Here is a 19674-nt window from a genome sequence, read left to right as displayed (position 1 = left end):
AGAGGAATGTGAATTTCTGGACACATTAGGACACATTTCCTTACTACACATAGTTGTGTACTCCATTGGCCCTAATTAATGATATTTGTGTAATGATGTATATAGGTGTGTGTAGGGGTGGGTTCTAATTTTTTTTACTACCGGTTCTGTGGGTGTGGCTTATTTTATGGGCGTGGTTTGATGGTCATGTGACAATTCTTTAGGATTTAGCAGAGGTACTGGTCTACCAGGCTTTTAACTGCTTGTAGAGCTGTACCGGTCTACCCATTTGTTTTTCAAGCGCACTGGTCTACCACCACACTGCATTTTACCACTGATCACCTGTAGGGCGGCCCTTTGAAGCCCCACGGCAAGAGTTTAAACAGTTTTTTTCCTTCTAGCCAATCAGCTGGGACTTGGGAGGCAGTGAATAGATTGGGGGCGGGGCCAAGGTAAGAATAACGCGGGAGAGGGCGGGGGAGCAGGAGGGCCCAGCTCCCGAACAAAGAGAACCAGTTTGGTGAAGTCATATCGTCACCGCTACCGGCTTGGCTGAACCGGGCTGAACCGGGAGGAACCCACCACTGGTTGGATCTCTCTTTACCAAGTTTCCACCTTTTACTTCTTCTCCTGCCCTTGGATACTTTGGAGAAGTATCAGGTCAATCCCTTCTTCCCTGTGACAGGCCTTTAAGTACTGGAAGCAGTGGTGCGATGCTGCTGGTATAACAACTGGTTCGATGAGTGCACGCTTGCGTGCGGTGCTGAAAATGGAGCATTTAGAAGCTCAACTGCTTACCTTCCAAGTCAGCAACAGTAAGTAGAACAGCAAGGAAGGGGGAGAATCAGCTGTGCCAGGCGATTGAGATGATATATATATAAATATATATCAAAGGTATATAAATTCAATAAATAAATAAATAAATAAATAAATGAGCTACAAAGCAGGAAATAAAGGACAGGATTGAGCAGGGAAGGGTGGGCGGGGCCAACTGATAATCGGAGCTACTGGTTCGCCCGAACCGGTTTGAAACGGCTGAATATGACCTCTGACTGGAAGACCACTGACACATCACTCCTAATGGTGGTAGACTTTAGGAGAAACCCTTCCATACTTCCACCTCTCACAATACTAGACAGCACAGTATAAACAGCAGAGACCTTCACATTTCTAGGTTCTACCATATCGCAAGATCTAACTAACATCAAAAACGTCATCAAAAAAGCCCAACAAAGAATGTTCTTTCTGTGCCAACTCAGAAAGCTCAAACTGCCCAAGGAGCTGCTGATTCAGTTCTACAGAGGAATTATTGAGTCTGTCATCTACACCTCCATAACTGTCTGGTTTGGCTCTGCAACCCAGCAAGACAGACACAGACTTCAGAGGATAATTAGAGCTGCAGAAAAAACCATGGCTACCAACCTGCCTTCCATTGAGGACCTGTATACTGCACGAGTCAAAAAGAGGGCTGTGAAAATATTGACAGACCCCTCACATCCTGGACATAAACTCTTTCAAAGAGTTGCTCAAAACGATGCTATAGGGCACTGCACACCAGAACAACTAGACTCAAGGACAGCTTTTTCCCAAACGCCATCACTCTGCTAAACAAATAATTCCCTCAACACTGTCAAACTATTTATTAAGTCTGCATTACTATTAATCTTCTCATCGTTCCTATCACCCATCTCCTCCCACTTATGACTGTATGACTGTAGCCTTGTTGCTTGTATCCTTACAATTTATATTGACTATTTCCTAATATGATTTGATTGCTTATTTGTTCCCTAGGACTATCATTAAGTGTTGTACCTTATGATTCTTTTCTTTTATGTACACTGTGAGCATGTGCACCAAGACAAATTCCTTGTGTGTCCAATCACACTTGGCCAATAAAAAATTCCTATTCTATTCTATTCTATTCTATTCTATTCTATTCTATTCTATTCTATTCTATTCTATTCTATTCTATTCTATTCTATTCTATTCTAATTCAATATACTAGACATACCTCCCTCCCTCAACCATTCATCATACAATTTAGCTTCCAGACCCTTTCTTGCTCTTCTCTGCACACTTTTCAGAGTCTCAATATCTTTTTTGTACTGTGGCGACCAGAGTTTGAAGCGATATTCCAAGTATGTGAAACGTGTGAAGATTTGAAAGCTCAGTGCAATGAAATGTGAAATGAATCCGCTATGCATTGACACAGACAACAGTGACTTGAAATGGACAGGAACTGGATATTTTCAGCCAGAAGAACACGCTGATTTACTGGCAAATGAAAAACCAAAGCGAATGAAGTTGCTTTCACGGTAAGGAAGGAAAAAGCAAATTGTCTTAGTACTTAGACATAATGGAATTGATGACAGACTGATATAAATTAGACTTCATAGACAATTGTTTAATATGATTACCTAAGTTTCTGCACTGACCATTGATGCAGAAGAGATTTGTGATCAATTTCAATCTGCAACTGAGCATGGAAGATGTGCTGTTTTGTGGTTGGGGAGTGGATTGCCGTAGTTGGAAATTGTAAAGAGGAAAATGTGCGTAGCCTTTGAAGAGAAATGAAGCTATTGGCAGAAGGATGCTAATGGACAGAGAGAAACCAATTAAAAGAAGACCAAATAAAGATGGAAAGATCAGTCCGAAATTGAGTACAGTGGAGATGTCAACATCCAAGAAACCTTAGAAGCTATATCCTATTTACAAGAACTCCAGTAGTAGAAGGTCAGCATCCTGATAAATACAAAGTTGGAAAATTGATGGGATAGTTACAGAAATACGGCAAGCAACCCAAGGGGAATGAGTAAAGATTCTGTCCAAACCATGTCAGCAAATCTTGAGTGGCCAACAAGTTGATCTACAGATCAATACCAAAGAAAGAAGACTCAACAGAATGTGGAAATTCATCAAATACCCTTTCGCGTGCTAGTAAAATAACATTTAGACTAATTTATTAGAAAGTAGAGCCCTCCCTGGAAAGTCAGATGTCAGATGTTCAGGATGGTTTTAGAAAAACCATGAGAATGTCAGGTTTCGTTGCTATCTTAAATAAACTTCATTTTCAAACGCAAAGTCTCTAATGAATCTTTTTTTTATTTAAGGATAGAGAACGACATTTCTGAACTCTTTTGCAGCCAAACTGGCCCCTCCTTCCAACACCCTCCCCTTCCGCTCTCCAACCCCAATGTCCCATTGGCCATCATGCAGATCCATCTCTTCGTCCCAGCACGTTCTTTCACAGGAATTTGCCCCCCTCCCTCTATCACCCAGGTAACCCTATCTGCTGTCTGCAGAAAACTAGGTAAAAGTTCATCTCAGCAATAAATCAACGCTTCTTCTCTTTCATTCATTCCAATCATGTCAGCGCTGGAAAAGAGCCTAATTTGGAACGCTGACAGAGAACATGGTTCTCATGGTTTAGAAAACCATAAAGAACATGAGATATTATTACTGATCTATGCTGGATAATTGAGAAAGCCAAAGCATACCACAAAGGATTTTTTTTTTCTTTTTACGACCCTGAAATCCCTTATTTGGGGTGGAGTCAGGGCGACGGAAGTGGAGCTGAGCATTTACTGGCTGGATTCCCTTCCTGATGCCTATGTAGGGTTCACAGCAGATATTATCTCTTTGCGCCCTGATAGAGAAACATCTGCCGCTGCCTAGGATTGAACTCTCAACCTTTCGAGTGGGAGGTAAGCATCTCCACCTCTAGGCCACCATGTTTCTCCAAAAGGAATCCATATGAGTTTCAATAATTCTAGAAAGGTCTTCGCTTGTGTCAACCATACCAAGCTGTGAAAGGTCCTCAAGAAAATGGAAGTCCCACTCCTGAGAATACCATGGATAACCACACGAAAAAAAAAAACCCACCTGAATTATCAAACAAAATAATCCATTATGTGAGGTCCAAAATCTTTAGACTTGTGTACAATGCTAGAAATGTGAAAGAAGAAAGGAGGTTGGCCAACAATCAGACGATGGATTCCAATTACAGCAGTGATGGATATACTGTCAGAAATCCTGATGAGGAGGAGGATGAAGATAAAGTCGGGGAACATTTCATCCTTATACACAAATATATGTGTGTGTGTGTATTCACACCTATAGGCATACAGACCTCAGAAATATAAGCAGGAGATGTTTATGCATCTGTTGTCACAGAGGAGGGCTTAAATTAGCTCAGCCAACAGTCAACAAATGCCTGAACAAAACTAGTCGGAAGCCTTTTTTAAAAACCACAATTCAGCTTTCCATCTAACAAAAAAGAAGTAAGTATGATTGTTACATTTATGCTCCCCTGTTTCTTTTACCACATTTCTCTGAATTCATTTTCAATGCTCCGAAGAATGTTAAAGATTAATATTCAACTAACCAGATTCACATGTGAAGGTCCAACTCTAACCCTAACCATAGCCCTAATCCTAACTTAACCCAATTTATTGCTAATCCTAATCCTAACCTTAACCCAATTTATTGTTAATATTTACAAGAATTTTTGGTTGGCACTTACTTAGAGTTAGATAAGGGGTTGGACCGGGGTGAAATCCAGTAGGTTCTGATAGGTTCTGACGAACTGGTAGCAGAAATTTTGAGTAGTTCCGAGAACTGGCAAATACCACCTCTGGCTGGCCCCAGAGTGGGGTGGGAATGGAAATTTTGCAATATCCTTCCCCAGGAGTGGGGAGGGAATGGGGATTTTGCAGTATCTTTCCCCTGCCATGCCCACCAAGCCATGCCCACCAAGTCACACTATGCCCACCACACAGAACCGGTAGTAAAAAACAATTGGATTTCACACCTGGGTTAGATTTAGTTCATTTGTGGCTATATAATGATTCTAGGCTGATTCCTCCTTTCATTCTGCCCCCAGATTCTTGTATCCCTTCCATACAAATGAACGGACAACTGTTGAAAGAGGGAAGGCTTCCCGACAGAAGATAAAATATTGTGCTTAACCTAACTAGCATAACTGCATTTGTTGGACAAATACAGGGTAGTTTGCGGCTGTCTTAACTGGGGTAAAAAAATCACCACGAGAGCAGGGCTGCTGGGGGTTCGCAGGGGTTCGGGAGAACCCCTAGTTAAGATTCTGTGCAGTTTGGAGAACCCCCAAGTCCCACTCCTGGCTGGCCCCGCCCTCTCTGCCCCACCCCACCCCTCCTAGGAGTCCCCACGCGGCCCGTTTTCGATGCAGGTAAGTGCAGGAAGTGCACAAAGGCTTGGGGAGGGCAAAAAACGGGCCTACAGGAAATTTGAGAAGGCCAGACTCCAGAGGGCCTCCAGAGCCTGGGGAAGCTGTTTTCGCCCTCCTGGAGGCTCGAGAAAAGCCTCCGGAACCCGGGAAGGTCATAAACACACACTGCCTGCCATGGTGCAGGAGGCCAACTAGCCACACCCCCCATGGCCACACAGACCCAGCAACTGGGCAGAGAACCCCTTGCTAAAATTTTTGAAGCCCACCCCTGCACGAGAGGTGCTTTTGTTTGTTTATGTTTGTTTTATTAAATTTATATACCGCCCTACTCCCGAAGGACTCAGGGCGGTGAACAGGCACAGAATAAAATACATAAATACAAAAGTTAGAAACAATTTAAAACCAAATTAAATAATTTAGCCCAAGACAATTAAAAACCCCATAATTTAAAACAATTTAAAATTTCAGTTTAAAAAATTAAAAAAGGGGGAGAAAATTAGGCCAGGCCGGCTTGCTGGAATAGGAGGGTCTTAAGAGCACGGCGGAAAGTGCGCAGATCTTCACGGCTTGCCAAGAGGTGGTGACACCCAAGGAAAAGTAGGCTGTCATCTTTCAGAAATTTCAGAAATAACGCTTCAATGTCTACAACAGATGCCGCAAAGGAACTCAAGTTACTCTCCTTAAATGGGCAATCTTTGAAAAAAGCAATTCCTTCACACGTAACCAGCAGCCCACTGATGGGAAGACAATTAAATAGTCAATAAAAAAAGAGACATTAGCATACAAAAGTGGGGGTTTTTTTTGTCTCTTGGCAAAGAAACGCTTAAATGGAAGCAGATATGACAGACACCCGACCTTGAAGGAAAGTGATGCATTTACTCAGCAACGAAATCTTTTGGTTCTCCCCCAAACGTCTTTTCTTTTGAACAATGTGGGCAGTTGATCTTTTTGACAAGTTTTATGCGATAGAAAGATTATTTTTAGAGGTAGGAAAAGATACTCAGGTTTTGTTTTGTTTTTTTTAAAAAAAGGAAGTTCATTCCCATGTATCAAATGTTCGCTTCAGCATGTCTCACAAGTTCTGAATTTGGATGCTTTCTGACACAAATTTCCCAACTTGACTACTGCAATGCTCTCTACATGGGGCTCCCCTTGAAGTGCACCTGGAAGCTCCAACTGGTCCAGAATGCGGCCGCGTGAGTAATTATAGGAGCAACATGGTGCTCACATGTAACACCTCTTCTACGCGAGCTGCGCTGGCTTCCGGTGGCCTTCTGAGTGCGCTTCAAGGTGTTGGTTCTTACCTTTAAAGTGCTCCATGGCTTAGGACCTGAGTACTTACGAGACCACCTGCCGCAACCGATAACCTCCCACCAACCAATACGCTCTCACAGAGTAGGCCTACTCATAGTACCATCATTAAAACAATGTCGTCTAGTAGTTCCAAGGGAGAGAGCCTTCTCTGTGGGGGCACCTACTGTTTGGAACAAAATACCCCCTGGAATACGAATAATCCCAGATCTTCGCACTTTCCGACGTGCCCTGAAGACCTTTCTGTTTCAACAAGCAGGGCTAGCATAAACATCTAAATTCTATGCCAAGGTCGTAGCAGATACACCAAGTTGACTCAATTTATTATTTACTGTTTATAAAAAAATAAATAAATTATTATATATATATGAAATCTTAATCTGTTCACCGCGCTAGTCCTTCGGGAGAAGGGTGGTATAGAAATTCAATAAATAATAATAATAATAATAATAATAATAATAATAATAATAATAATAATAATAATAATAAAAAAGGTGTGGGACTTAACTTGAAACCGGTTTTATGAAAAATATAAAGGCAACTGAACAAAGAAAAAGAAGCTTCCTTTTTCCAAATTGTGAAGAGAAGGGCCAGGGGAGACATGATAGTAGCATTCCAATATTTGAGGGGCTGCCACAGAGAGGAGGGGGTCAAGCTGTTTTCCAAAGCACCTGAAGGCCAGACAAGGAATAATGGATGGAAACTGACCAAGGAGAGATTCAACCTGGAAATAAGGAGGAATTTTCTGACAGTGAGAGAAATCAACCCATGGAACAGAAGTTGCCTTCAGAAGTTGTGGGAGCTTCATCACTGGAGTCTTTCAAGAAGAGACTGGACTGCCATCTGTCAGAAATGGTGTAGGGTCTCCTGCTTGGGCGGGGTGTTGGACTAGATGACCTACAAGGTCCCTTCCAACTTTGTTATTCTGTTAAATATCAGAAGATAACAGACGATAAATCCAAATTAGGATGTAAACATACCATCAGCATTAGACTAAATGAGCATCTAATTATACTAGAGTGCCCTGTAATTTGATAGTTTGTTTATTAAATTTATATGCCACATACAAACCTGGAGGATATAAGAGTAGCTAAATGTCTATGGAGATTCTCAGTCATCAGGTCATAGTTGTCTCAAAGGTGGTTTTCCAAAAGGCAGCCAGACTGATTTTTTCCAAGAGGAAGAAGAAGGAGGAGGTGGGGGAGGAGGAGGAGGAGGAGGGGGAAGAAGAGGAAGAGGAAGAAGAAGAAAAAGAAGAAGAGGAGAAGGAAGAGGAGGAGAAGGAGGAGGAGGAGGGACATCTCCTTCTTCCTCAAGGGAAAAACAGTCTGGTTGCCTTTTGAAAAAGCACCTTTGAGACAATCGCCTAGCTAGCTTAATGATGGAGATTCATCTAATCCAGGGGTCAGCAACCTGTGGCTCTAGAGCCACATGCGGCTCTTTGGGCCCTCTGCTGTGGCTCCCTGTCAGGTGATCTCACCAGTGGCTGGCCCCGCCCCTCGCCCTCCCCTCCAAGTCACTCCTCGCCTGGCCTGAGAAGGTAAGGGTGACGGTGGGGGATGGAGAAGTGGCCAGGGCAGAAACAGAGAGATACAGAGAGAGGGAGAGAGAGAGTGACATAGAGAGATACAGAGAGAGAGGGAGAGAGGGGGGGGAGAGAGGGAGGGAGGGGAGAGAGAGAGATTTCAAAAGGATTTTGTGGTTCCCGGTGTTTTTTAACAACTGGTTCTCTGCCCTAATGACTGGCTGGGTAGGCGTGGTTAGGGTGGGTCATGTGACTGGGGGAAGTGAGTGACATCGAGTTGGCCACGCCCACCCAGGTTTTGTGGCTCCCGGTGTTTTCTTTTCTGTGGGAAACGGGTCCAAATGGCTCTTGAAGTGTTTAAGGTTGCAGACCCCTGATCTAATCCAACTTCTCCAACTCTCCAGATGTGATGCGTCTACATCTATACTCAAATCGCCAGATGTGCTGGAAGGGCCATATCTTGTCTCCACAGTGGCTTCCCTTGGGACCATCCACTAACAGAGTAGGGAGACAATGATCCTTTTCTGATGTTGTTCTCGAAGAACTGACATAACCACCAGCAGACTGGCTATCTCTGAATAAGACGGCTTGATTTTCCCATCTGGATCCCTTTCTGGATCGGGACTCTTTACGCACGGTCACTCATGCCCTCGTCACTTCCTGCCTGGACTATTGTAACACTCTCTACATGGGGCTCCCCTTGAGGGGCACCCGAGGCTCCAACTGGCGCAGAGTGCGGCCGCACAGGTGGTAATGGGAGCGACAGTGCGCGAGCTGCACTGGCTCCCGGTGGTCTTCAGGGTGCGCTTCAAGGTCTTGGTTACCACCTTTAGAGCGCTCCATGGCTTAGGACCTGGTTACCTACGGGACCACCTACTACCACCAATAGCCTCCCACCGGCCGGTACGCTCTCATAGAGAGGAGCTCCTCCAGGTGCCGTCGGCCAAACAATGTTGACTGGCGGCCCCCAGGGGGAGAGCCTTCTCTGTGGGGGCACTTACTGTCTGGAATGAGCTCCCCCCAGAGATACGGAGGATCCCGGATCTACGCACCTTCCGCCGTACTCTTAAAACCTTTTTATTCCATCAGGCTGGCCTGGCCTAATCTTTTCCCTCTTTTTTAATTATGTAAATTTTAATCAGTTTTTAAATGATTGAGGTGTTTTAATCTGTCTGGGCCAAATTGTCTAATTCGATTTTATTCTGTTTTTAAATTTTGCATTTATGTATTTTTACTGTTTTGGCTGTTCACCGCCCTGAGTCCTTCGGGAGTAGGGCGGTATATAAATCAAATAAAGATAAAGATAAAGAAGATCCTGATTAAAGTGTGCTTCTCCCATCTTCTCTCTTTCCATAGGTTTTTTCTCCTTTTTCTTTCCCTCCTTTTTTTTTTTTTTTTGTTGAAAACCAGAAATCCCTCATGCCAGAAAGCTTTCGTGGTACGCTTGGCTGAACATCCCTCACCTTCCAAGCCAGCTGTGCTGAAGATATAAGCCGGGTCACAGAAAGTGCCAGCTGCAAATGCCTGCTTTTAATTTCAAATAGCACCTACAGAAGGGGCAGCAAGTTGTGTTAGCTAGAATGCTTCAGGTGATGGAAGAATTGGTAAGAGCTCTTATTTATTCAGGGTTGATATTTACGGATATTTCTGGAAGGGTGACCCAACACTCTTTGCTCTTGAAATATGCATGAGAAAAGGTCCTTATGCTGGAATTGCTGTGGTCTGGAAAACATGCATCCAGCAATTGGGAACAGCAAATCGAATGCAGCATTGCTACAATCAATAAAATAAAATAAAAATTAGGGTGTTCTCACACAACATCTGCCACTTGAAGTTGGAATGGGGTTTATAGGCCCTGTAGCTGCTCTCCTTCCTAAACCTTCCTTTTGGTCATTTCCATTTTTTAAAATTTAAAAACCCTTCTAAAGCTGTCATGTAATTTCACAGTTGACCTTTTAAGGTTTTTAGAGGACTATAACCTGCCATTATAGTCTGCCCCTTCCCCTTCCCTTTCCCCTTCCCCTTTTCCTTTCCTTTCCTTTCCCTCCCTCCGTGTTTCCTCCCTCCCTCCCTCTTTTCTTTCTTTCCTTTCCTTTCCTTTCCTTTCCTTTCCTTTCCTTTCCTTTCCTTTCCTTTCCTTTCCTTTCCTTTCCTTTCCTTTCCTGTTTATCTTCCTTTCCTTACCCTACACCATTTCTGACAGAGGGCAGTCCAGTCTCTTCTTGAAAGCTTCCAGGAATGAAGCTCCCACAACTTCCGAAGGCAACTTCTGTTCCACGGGTTGATTGTTCTCACTGTCAGAAAAGTTCTCTTTATTTCTAGGTTGCTTCTCTCCTTGTTCAGTTTCCATCCATTATTCCTTGTCTGGCCTTCAGGTGCTTTGGAAAATAGCTTGACCTCCCCTCCTCTCTATGGCAGCCCCTCAAATATTGGAAGACTGCTATCCTGTCTCCCCTGATCTTTTTCTTCACTAGACTACTATGCCCAGTTCCTGCAACCGTTCATCGTATGTTTTAGCCTCCAGGCCCCTAATCATCTTTGCTGCTCTTCTCTGCACTTTTTCTAGAGTCTCAACATCTTTTTTTATAGTGTGGTGACCAAAACTGGATGCAGTACTCTAGGTGTGGTCTTACTAAGGCTTTATAGAGTGGTATTAGTACCTCCCTTGATCTTAATTGTATCCCTCTGTTAATGCAATTTAGGATTGCATTGGCTTTTTTGGCTGCTGCCGCACACTATTAGCTCATATTTAATTGGTTTTCCACTAAGCCGCCAAGATCCGTCTCAGAGTTACTGCTATTAAGCCTGGTATCACCCAGTCTATTCTAGAGCAGTGGCTCCCAATGGTTTAGGCACCAGGCACCGGTTCCATGGAGAAAAGTTTTTCTGCGGACCGGAGAAAGTGTGGTTTCACATGCTGCCTGCATCTCGCGGATGGAGCTTTGCTTGTTTGCGCAGCCTGGTTTCTGGCATGCTGCGGAACAGGGCTGGTCCACAGTCCAGGGGATTGGGGACCCCCGTTCTAGAGAAGATACCCCATGATTATATCATGAGCTGCTGATACTCACTGGCCTGTGATACAGATGGGCATTCTCTGCGGGATATCCGTTTTCTGGATCAAACTTCTAAGAGAGATTATATAACTTCTCAGCTGCCCTAATTCTTTGCTGACTGATGGCAGTATTTTTACAGATTTTTTAAAAATGGGTTTATTTAGTAACATAGACACCATTGGCACTTCCTTGACTGAAAAGTGAAAGAAATATAATATTTATGACTTTCCCTGCTGGGATGGATTGCTTAAGATGGAGCATTGACCTGCAAAGGTGACTCTCTAGATTTTAGGAGAAAGCCCCACAGAGCAAAATGTGGTCATGTCAGGTCCAAAGAAGCATTACTAACTTAACAACTGCAGTGATTCACTTAACAAGTGTATCAAGAAAGGTCGAGAAATGTGGCAAAACTCAGTTAACAACTGTCTCACTTAGCAGCAGAAATTTTGGACTCAATTTTGGTCATAAGGCAAGGATTACTTGTGGTCCCATGGGCAGGATGCAGAATAGAATACAGAATAACAGAGTTGGAAGGGACCTTGGAGGTCTTCTAGTCCAACCCCCTGCTCAAGCACGAGATGCTATACTATTTTAGACAAATTATTGTCTAGTCCTGTGATGGCAAACCTAGGACACCTAGGACAGGTGGCACGCGTAGCTGTATCAGTGGACATGTGAGTCAGCTCCGGCGTGCATGCGCGCACCAGCCATCTGATTTTCGGGCCTTCTGGGCCCACCAGAAGTAGGGAAACAGGCTGTTTCCTGCCTCCAGAGGACCTCGGGGGGTGGTGAAGAAGGCCCGTTTTTCTCTCTCACCTGGCTCCAGAGCCTCGCTATGAGTCTCTGGAGGCTGGGGACAGCAAAAAACGTCACATCCTGTTCAACCGGAAGTTGGGAAATGGGCCGTTTCTGGCCTCCAAAGGATCTCTGGGGGGGTGGGGGGAAGGCTGTTTTCGCCCTCCCAGACTCCTAGAGAGGCTCTAGAACCAGGTGTGTGAGAGAAAAATGGGCCTTCCAGACACTGGAAACATGGAGGAGAATTGGAGAGATGGTTTAATGAAGCAGAACCAAGGAGTGAGATGCTACCAGTTCGAACTGGTTCGCCGTAAAAAAATGCTACCAGTTCAGATGAACTGGTATTTCCGATGATCAGCTGTGCCACGCGATTTAGATTCGCTAGAAAGCAGGAAGTCCTGCTTTCTAGATAATCTAAATTGCACGGCACAGCTGTTCCCCCCCTTCACTGTTTTACTTACCTTAGAAAAAGTTTCTTAATCCTTCTTTTTCAGCGCTGCGCAGTAGCGCCTGCGGTGCGCCTGTGCATGAAGCATGCATTTGGCGTGCATTGCACATGCACACGCTCAGCGAATTAGTAGCAAAGCGAAGTGGTAGCAGACTTTGGAGCATTTCACCCCTGAGCAGAACCATCAAGCACATGGTTCTCTGGTGCAGCTGACCACATGGAGTGGAGAGAGGGGGTTATTTATACCCTCTCTTGGGCTTTGCCCTTGAGCTTCCTGTTCCTGTGGCAAGAGCATGTATTCTATTGGTTGCTGTAGGCATCATAGCTAACTTTGTAGGTTTTCTGAGTCAAGCTTGGTTGAAGCTTGCTGGGTGATGCAATGAAGAGGCTTGTATTCTGAAAGGGTGTTGGGCATTTCCTATTGTGTCTTAATGGCTTTGCCCTGGTTTGGATCTTGAGTGAAGGCTAATCCCATCACCCTGAGGCTGGAGGTCTTTTGTCTTGTAGATAGGCTGGCCCAGTCCGTCTCAATGGGCACCAAATATCTGCTGGGGGCAGGGAGGGGCTGAAGCTCTGAGTTTCTGTCTCCCTTAAGATTTCTATTTCTCTTTTAGGGGAAATATAATATTCTGCCTTTTTAATATTTCCTAAAATATTTCATTCTTCTAGGAGAGGGGTGGGTGCTAACTTTCTACAGTTGCATAGAGCTCTTAATTGGTCACCATCACTAATATACAATACATAAAGGTAAAGGTAAAGGTTCCCCTCACACATATGTGCTAGTCGTTCTTGACTCTAGGGAGCGGTGCTCATCTCTGTTTCAAAGCCGAAGAGCCAGCACTGACCGAAAACGTCTCCGTGGTCATGTGGCCGGCATGACTCAATGCCAAAGGCACACGGAACGCTGTTTCCTTCCCACCAAAGGCGGTCCCTATTTTTCTACTTGCATTTTTTACGTGCTTTCGAACTGCTAGGTTGGCAGAAGCTGGGACAAGTAACGGGAGCTCATTCCGTTATGCGACACTAGGGATTCGAACCGCTGAACTGCCAACCTTTCTGAACAACAAGCTCAGCGTCTTAGCCACTGAGCCACCGCGTCCCTCCATACAATACATAAACATGACTAAATAAGTAAATAAATAAATACAAAATTATGTATATGCCCGCCTGTATTATATAACACAGGGAAACAAGCCAGTCGAGTTCAGAAGTATACATGGACACGGTGAGAAAAACGAACCTTGAGAGTTTTACCAGATGGATGGCATCATTTACAGGAAATATTCACCCAGCCAGTAATCCTTTGCCTCAGTTTCTCCTGTTCCTCTCCGCAGCACATTTGCCACAGCTAAATGGCAGAAATGGTGCTGCAGCGAGGGTTATACCACTTTTAACGGCCAACACGTGGCATTCTCAAAACGAGCCCATGTGTAAAAAATAAAATAAAGATGTTGGGTGTGAAAAGGAGTTATTTTAGAGCTTGCTCAGCAGATCTGCAGGGAGGAAGGGGGAGAGAGAATGCATAAAAGAGTAACTAAGGTGAATTCAACTTGGAGATGATTTTATTGCTGACATCATTCCAGGAGAAAAGCTGCAAATATGAAGCTAGATCTTTAGCAAGGTATGTTCTTACATTCCAGGGATGGGGACATTCCAGATGTTGCAGAGGCAACAGGGAGAAATGTTGAGGAATGAAAGAAAATATACATGACTTAGGATAATGTTTCAGGATCAAATCCAGTGGGGGGTTGTTCCAGGTATTTTTTTTTTTAATTTGATTTATATGCCGCCCTTCTCCGGAGACTCAGGGCGGCTTACAATACGTTAAGCAATAGCCTTCATACTTTTGCATATTTTATACAAAGTCAGCATATTGCCCCCACAACTGGGTCCTCAATTTACCTACCTTAGAAAGGATGGAAGGCTGAGTCAACCTTGAGCCTTGGCGAGATTCGAACCTGCAGTAATTGCAGGCAGCTTGTCTTAATAACCAGCTTAATAACAGGGTGCCTTAGACCACTGTACTACCAAGGCTCTTTGTTCAGTCCGGTTCTTGAGAACCGGTAGTAAAAGCGGCAGGAGGGTCCGCCCACCCGCCCATATGTCATATTTGGCGATCTGCACATGCACAGAAGTGCATGCACGTATTCCTGTTGCAAACTGGTAGTAAAGTAGAACCTACCCCTGATCCAATCCAGGGATGGTATTCACTTATCTTCGCTACCGGTTCGCAAATGTGAGTGCAGGGCCTTTCGCGCATGGACAGAGTGTCAAAAATGTGGAGAAATGGGACATGATGATGTCCGGGCAGATGGGCGGAGCCTTCCACAGCCACCGATACCGGTTTGCCCAAACCGGACAGAACCAGTTGAATACCATCACTGATCCAATCTGAGGAGGTCATGGGACCAACAATGTATTCTTCCAAGCTTTCCGGCTTGTGCTTTAGTCCATCCTCAGGGAATTTCTTTCTCTCCAGAATATGCGCATCAAATATACATATTTATATCATTCTTGGTTGTTTGTAGCTTTTAGTTGTGGATTAGGATGTTAACAGTGCTAATTAAATCAACTATTAATAAACACCCTAATCCACAACTAAAAGCTACACATAACCAGGAACTACTTAAACACAATGTGTAGAACAGCCCAATGCACATATTCTGGAGAGAGAGAGAGAGAGAAGTTCCCTGAGGATGGGCTCCAGCACAAGCCTGAAAGCTTGAAAGAATAAAAGATATCTTCCTTCCCCTGTCCTTACCACTTTCTATAGGGGGGACGATTGAAAGCATCCTGTCATATTATATTACTATGTGATTTGGAGGCATTACTGGAAGGAGACAGGAAGGCTGTGCAGAGAGTGGTGAGGACAGCATAAAAGATTATTGGGAGTTCACTCCCTCCTCTCCAAGGCATGGCATGTAAGCGATGCTTGAGCAAGGCCCACAGGATTGTCTCGGATGCTACACATCCTCTCCATGACTAGTTTTCCTTGTTACCTTCTGGGAGGGGGCTTCATGGTATCCGAAGCAGAACATCTAGGTTCAGTCACAATTTTGTTCCATATAGTATCAACCTTGTGAATTCTCAAGACTCTTTTTTCCACTATGTATTCTGAATGGTCTCTCTTTCCCTCCCTTCCTCCCTCCCTTCCTCCCTCTCTCGATAGATAGATAGATAGATAGATAGATAGATAGATAGATAGATAAATAATAGATAGATAGATAGATAGATAGATAGATAGATAGATAGATAGATAGATATAGCAGTGGTGAAATGTAAAATTTGTTACTACCAGTTCTGTGGCCGTGGCTTAGTGGGGGGCTAAAGTGACTGAGTGGGCATGGCCAACTTTTTTTTTTTAACTTTTAAAACCATCATGCAGGAAAAAATGCTTTTAAAAGCCTCTGCCAATCAGGCAACTCAGCTGGGATCGTCCGAGGCTTTCAAAAGCATTTTTTTTCTACAACCTCTTCAGCCGAAGAGGTTGTAGAAAAAATGGTTTTAAAAGTTAAAATAAAAAAAGTTGGCCACACCCACTCAGTCACATTAGCTCCCCACCAAGTCAACAGTCTGGGGAGGCTATTTTCACCCTCCTGGAGGCTCGAGGACAGCCTCCGGAGCCTGGGGAGGGCAAAAGCACCCCCCTCCTGCCATGGTGCAGGAGGCTGACTAGGCCACGCCCACCATGGCCACGCCCACCCAGCAACCGGGCAGAGAACCCCTTGCTAAATTTTTTGAAGCTCACCCCTGGATATATGTATAAATCAGGTTTAGCAATGCTTTCTTATTTCATGTCTCCGATTTTATTTATTCGTCACACACCCACACCTCAAGCGTACTGACTTTGGCATTAAATTATTAGCAGGGGAGAAAAAAAATCATTTCTGAAATGAAGCCTCTTTACAAAGTAAATAAGTGGCTTTTTTTTTTTTATCGCTTCCATCAGTTTTGATTTTCCCTTCCAACTGCAAATCTGCAGCCTCCCATTTGGCTAAATAAGAAAGTAATTAGAGTGCTACCCTTTGTTTAGCTTATATCCTTTAGCGCTAATTACCGAGGCTCGTTTATGAGCTTCCCACTACAGAAAATAATTGCCACATGCCTCCTTAAAAGAAATAAACGATCGGCGGTCTTTTCAGGGTACAAAGGATAAACACCAATTAAAAACGGTTCCACAAGCACCTCACAAATAAAACAAGAGTGTAGCCAAGATTTTAATAAAGCAAAACTAATAGGCCATTTCGGGAATATCGCATCGGAATTAAAAGTAAAAGGAGACAATTTAAAAGAGAGAATTTCTTTTTAGTAGATCAGTTTAGTGAAGGAGAGAGAGAGTGAGGGAAAAAAAAAAAACCAGAGCTGTATCAAAAAATAATAATTCCACATTTCCCTTTGTAAATGTATTTCTACAAGGAGAAAAGAGAAAAAGCAACGCATTGCTCAAAGTCTAAGAACAGCTGTTCTGCATAATTGGAAACTATTTTTTTCAGAAATGAATAGCCAAAGAATATAATTTGCCTTTGTTATCAACTCGTTTTGCATGCGAGAAACTTTTTATGCTCAGAACAGTGTCCAAAACAGAGACATTACTTTTTAAATCAGGGGCAGGGGTGAAATCCAGCAGGTTCTGGAGAACCAGTAGCGGAAATTTTGAGTAGTTTGGAGAACTGGCAAATGCCACCTCTGGCTGGCCCCAGAGTGAGGTGGGAATGGAGATTTTGCAATATCCTTCCCCCAGGGGTGGGGGTGGGGATTTTGCAGTATCTTTCCCTTAGATTGGGGTGGGAATGGAGATTCTGCAGTATCTGACTCAAGTTGTACAAAGTGTTGATATAGTTCTTTTTTACAATTTGAACTCTTTTGCAATGTTTTTTTAATGTTTTATTATGGGATAGTTGTATTTGTAGATATGGAGGCATTCACTGCCCATCAATCTCCTTAATGTGGTAGCTTGAACTGCTGCCGACTTCTCTTCCAAGCCTGTAGCTAAGGCATAATCTTTGAACTCTGCCCTGAACTCATTCCAATTGCTACCGCAATCTCCACTCATCCTCATAGACTCAGGCAGAGGTATACTGTTAGCTGCCATACTTCCACTGCTTAGCTTTCGGGAGTATGCTTCAAATGTATCCGGAAGACATGGATTCAGGCTTCTGACACCATGTTTCAAGTAGGTTTAATCATCAATAATAAACCCTTACAGGTATATATCTACATATGACAGGAACTGGAAATACCTCACAGACGCAGCTGAAGGCAGCTCCTCGAGAGTCAAGGAATACATCTCAAACTAATCCTGCCAAGACTGCAGACATAACCCTTGTAACAGTATCCTTCCCCCTGGAGTGGGGAGGGAATGGGGATTTTGCAGTATCCTTCCCCTGGAGTGGAGTGGGAATGGAGATTTTGCAGTATCCTTCCCCTGCTATGCCCACCAAGCCACACCCACAGAACTGGTAGTAAAAAAAAATTGGATTTCACCACTGATCTCAAGGCCAGCAGGCCAGATCCAGCCAGCGGGGTGCTTAGATCTGGTCCATGAGGCCGCCCTGGAACCAGCGAAGGACTGGCCCGCCGCGGTGGCCCCCGTTTTCACTGGCAGAGGGCTAGCAAAACAAACTAAAAGCAAAACAAAACAAAACGAGAAATGTTTCCCCTTTTGCATTTGAGCCTGCAAGAAGGGACAGGAAAGGAGAAAGGGAAAGAGGAAAGTCAAAGAAAAAGGTGGGAAGGTGGGAAGAGAGCGAGGAAGGAAAAAGAAGGAAAAGGGGGAAGGAAGAAGAAAGGAGAATGAAGAGGGAAGGAAAAAGAAAGAAAGGAAGGAAGGCAGGAGGGAGGGAGAGAAGGAAGGAAGGAAGGAAGGAAGGAAGGAAGGAAGGAAGGAAGGAAGGAAGGAAGGAAGGAAGGAAAGTCCTGCTTTAGCACTTGGCCACCAGCAGAGGACAAGGGTTTGGCGCTTTCCCTGGACTTTCCTTCCTCCTCTAGAGACGATGAATCCCTCCAGCCCCGCCCGGGTTACCAGAAGAGCCCCCGACATGAGTGATGTTCAGATGGCCACACCTACCCAGCCATGCCCCCCTGCCTCCCCCTCCCGAGATCTGTTGTGACTCCGACCCCCGAGCCTGTTTTATCAGAGGGAGAAGACTCCGAAAGTGAAGGAGAGGAGTTGGCAAGGCCTCCCTCTCCAGGACCCTCCTCTCTGGCAATGCCTCAGGTGTCCTCCGAAGGCCAAGAGATAGGCCAGGAGCCAGGCACTTCCGAGCAGCCGCAGTTAGACAGCGACAGAGATGAGTCTTGGCTGGATCCCCGACAGCGTCGGAAAGACAAGCGCGCGCAGCAGAGAAGGAGGCATGCCAGAGATTAAGCTGAGTCACTGGACCACACCCCACAGGGAATAAAAGGGGGTGTGGTGGCCATTCAGGCCTTGTGACAGACAAAACTGAAAAGCTAGCAAGTCATACTGCGTTTCTGGAACTTCGTTATATGCCCTGCTTGGATTTATTATGGACTGGACTTGACAATTCTTTGGCTTTGTGGACTTATTTTGGTTTATTGGACGGAGGAGAAAAACCTCCCTTTGTGAGTAAAGTTTTTGGCAGGCAGCTACTGGGTTGCTGCCAATCCTGTTATCTCAAAGGAATTCCTGACTGCTGGTTTTATTAACTCCTGGCTGACTGTGTGCGTGTGTGAGACGGGGACAGAACAAGATCAAACCCAACCATAATGCGACCCTCCTCAATGAAATCGAGTTTGACACTCCTGTTTTAAATCCTTGTTACCATTTCCCATCTTACAGCAAGCTTCCCTATAAAAATCTATCTTTTTTTCTAAATTTTAGAGTTTAATTCTAAACCCACCTGCATTCTGGGACATCAGAATAAAATCTGCTTTGTGTATTAGTCTGGACTTTACTACATTCTTTTTAAAAAGAAATATTTTATTCGTTTTGAAAGTAAAACAATGGACATTGCTCAACATCTCTGGTTTCTAACATTTGCGTCAAATTCAAGTGAATCAGTAATATATTCCTTAATCTATATACAAATTTACACATCTCCTATTTCATTATATATCAAGTATACAGTATTTTACTTCCTTTACTACATTCTTGTTTTTTTCCCCTCGCTCAGTAAAATTATTCTTATTTGGGACAGATCAACGCAGGGAAAAAAAACAGACAGGATTGCAGAAAATTAACCCACTTTCTGTTTGACATTTTCATCCTTTTAACAGAAATCCCACTTCAAGATGCCAAGGCAAATTCTAACTCTTTTTTTTTAAGGTTGTTTGCATGTCAAACGGGAGAGAAAAATGCAACTTTGCTAAAGCTTAAAGCTTCCAACTTGGCAGCTTT

The 19674-nt window shown here is 44.1% G+C and overlaps 1 protein-coding gene across 1 annotated transcript in view; it reads right to left on the bottom strand.

The window, feature by feature from the left end:
* NECAB2 (N-terminal EF-hand calcium binding protein 2) overlaps window positions 1-19674 on the bottom strand; it is a 208632-nt gene that overhangs the window by 84956 nt on the left and 104002 nt on the right. The window lies entirely within an intron of this gene.

Source organism: Pituophis catenifer, unplaced genomic scaffold (assembly GCF_029215685.1).
Source record: "Pituophis catenifer annectens isolate HBS135680 unplaced genomic scaffold, rPitCat1.0.hap2 SCAF_13, whole genome shotgun sequence".
Lineage (NCBI taxonomy): Eukaryota > Metazoa > Chordata > Lepidosauria > Squamata > Colubridae > Pituophis > Pituophis catenifer.
The sequence above is the reverse complement of the archived record's forward strand: the minus strand, read 5'-3'. Positions and strand labels throughout refer to the sequence as shown.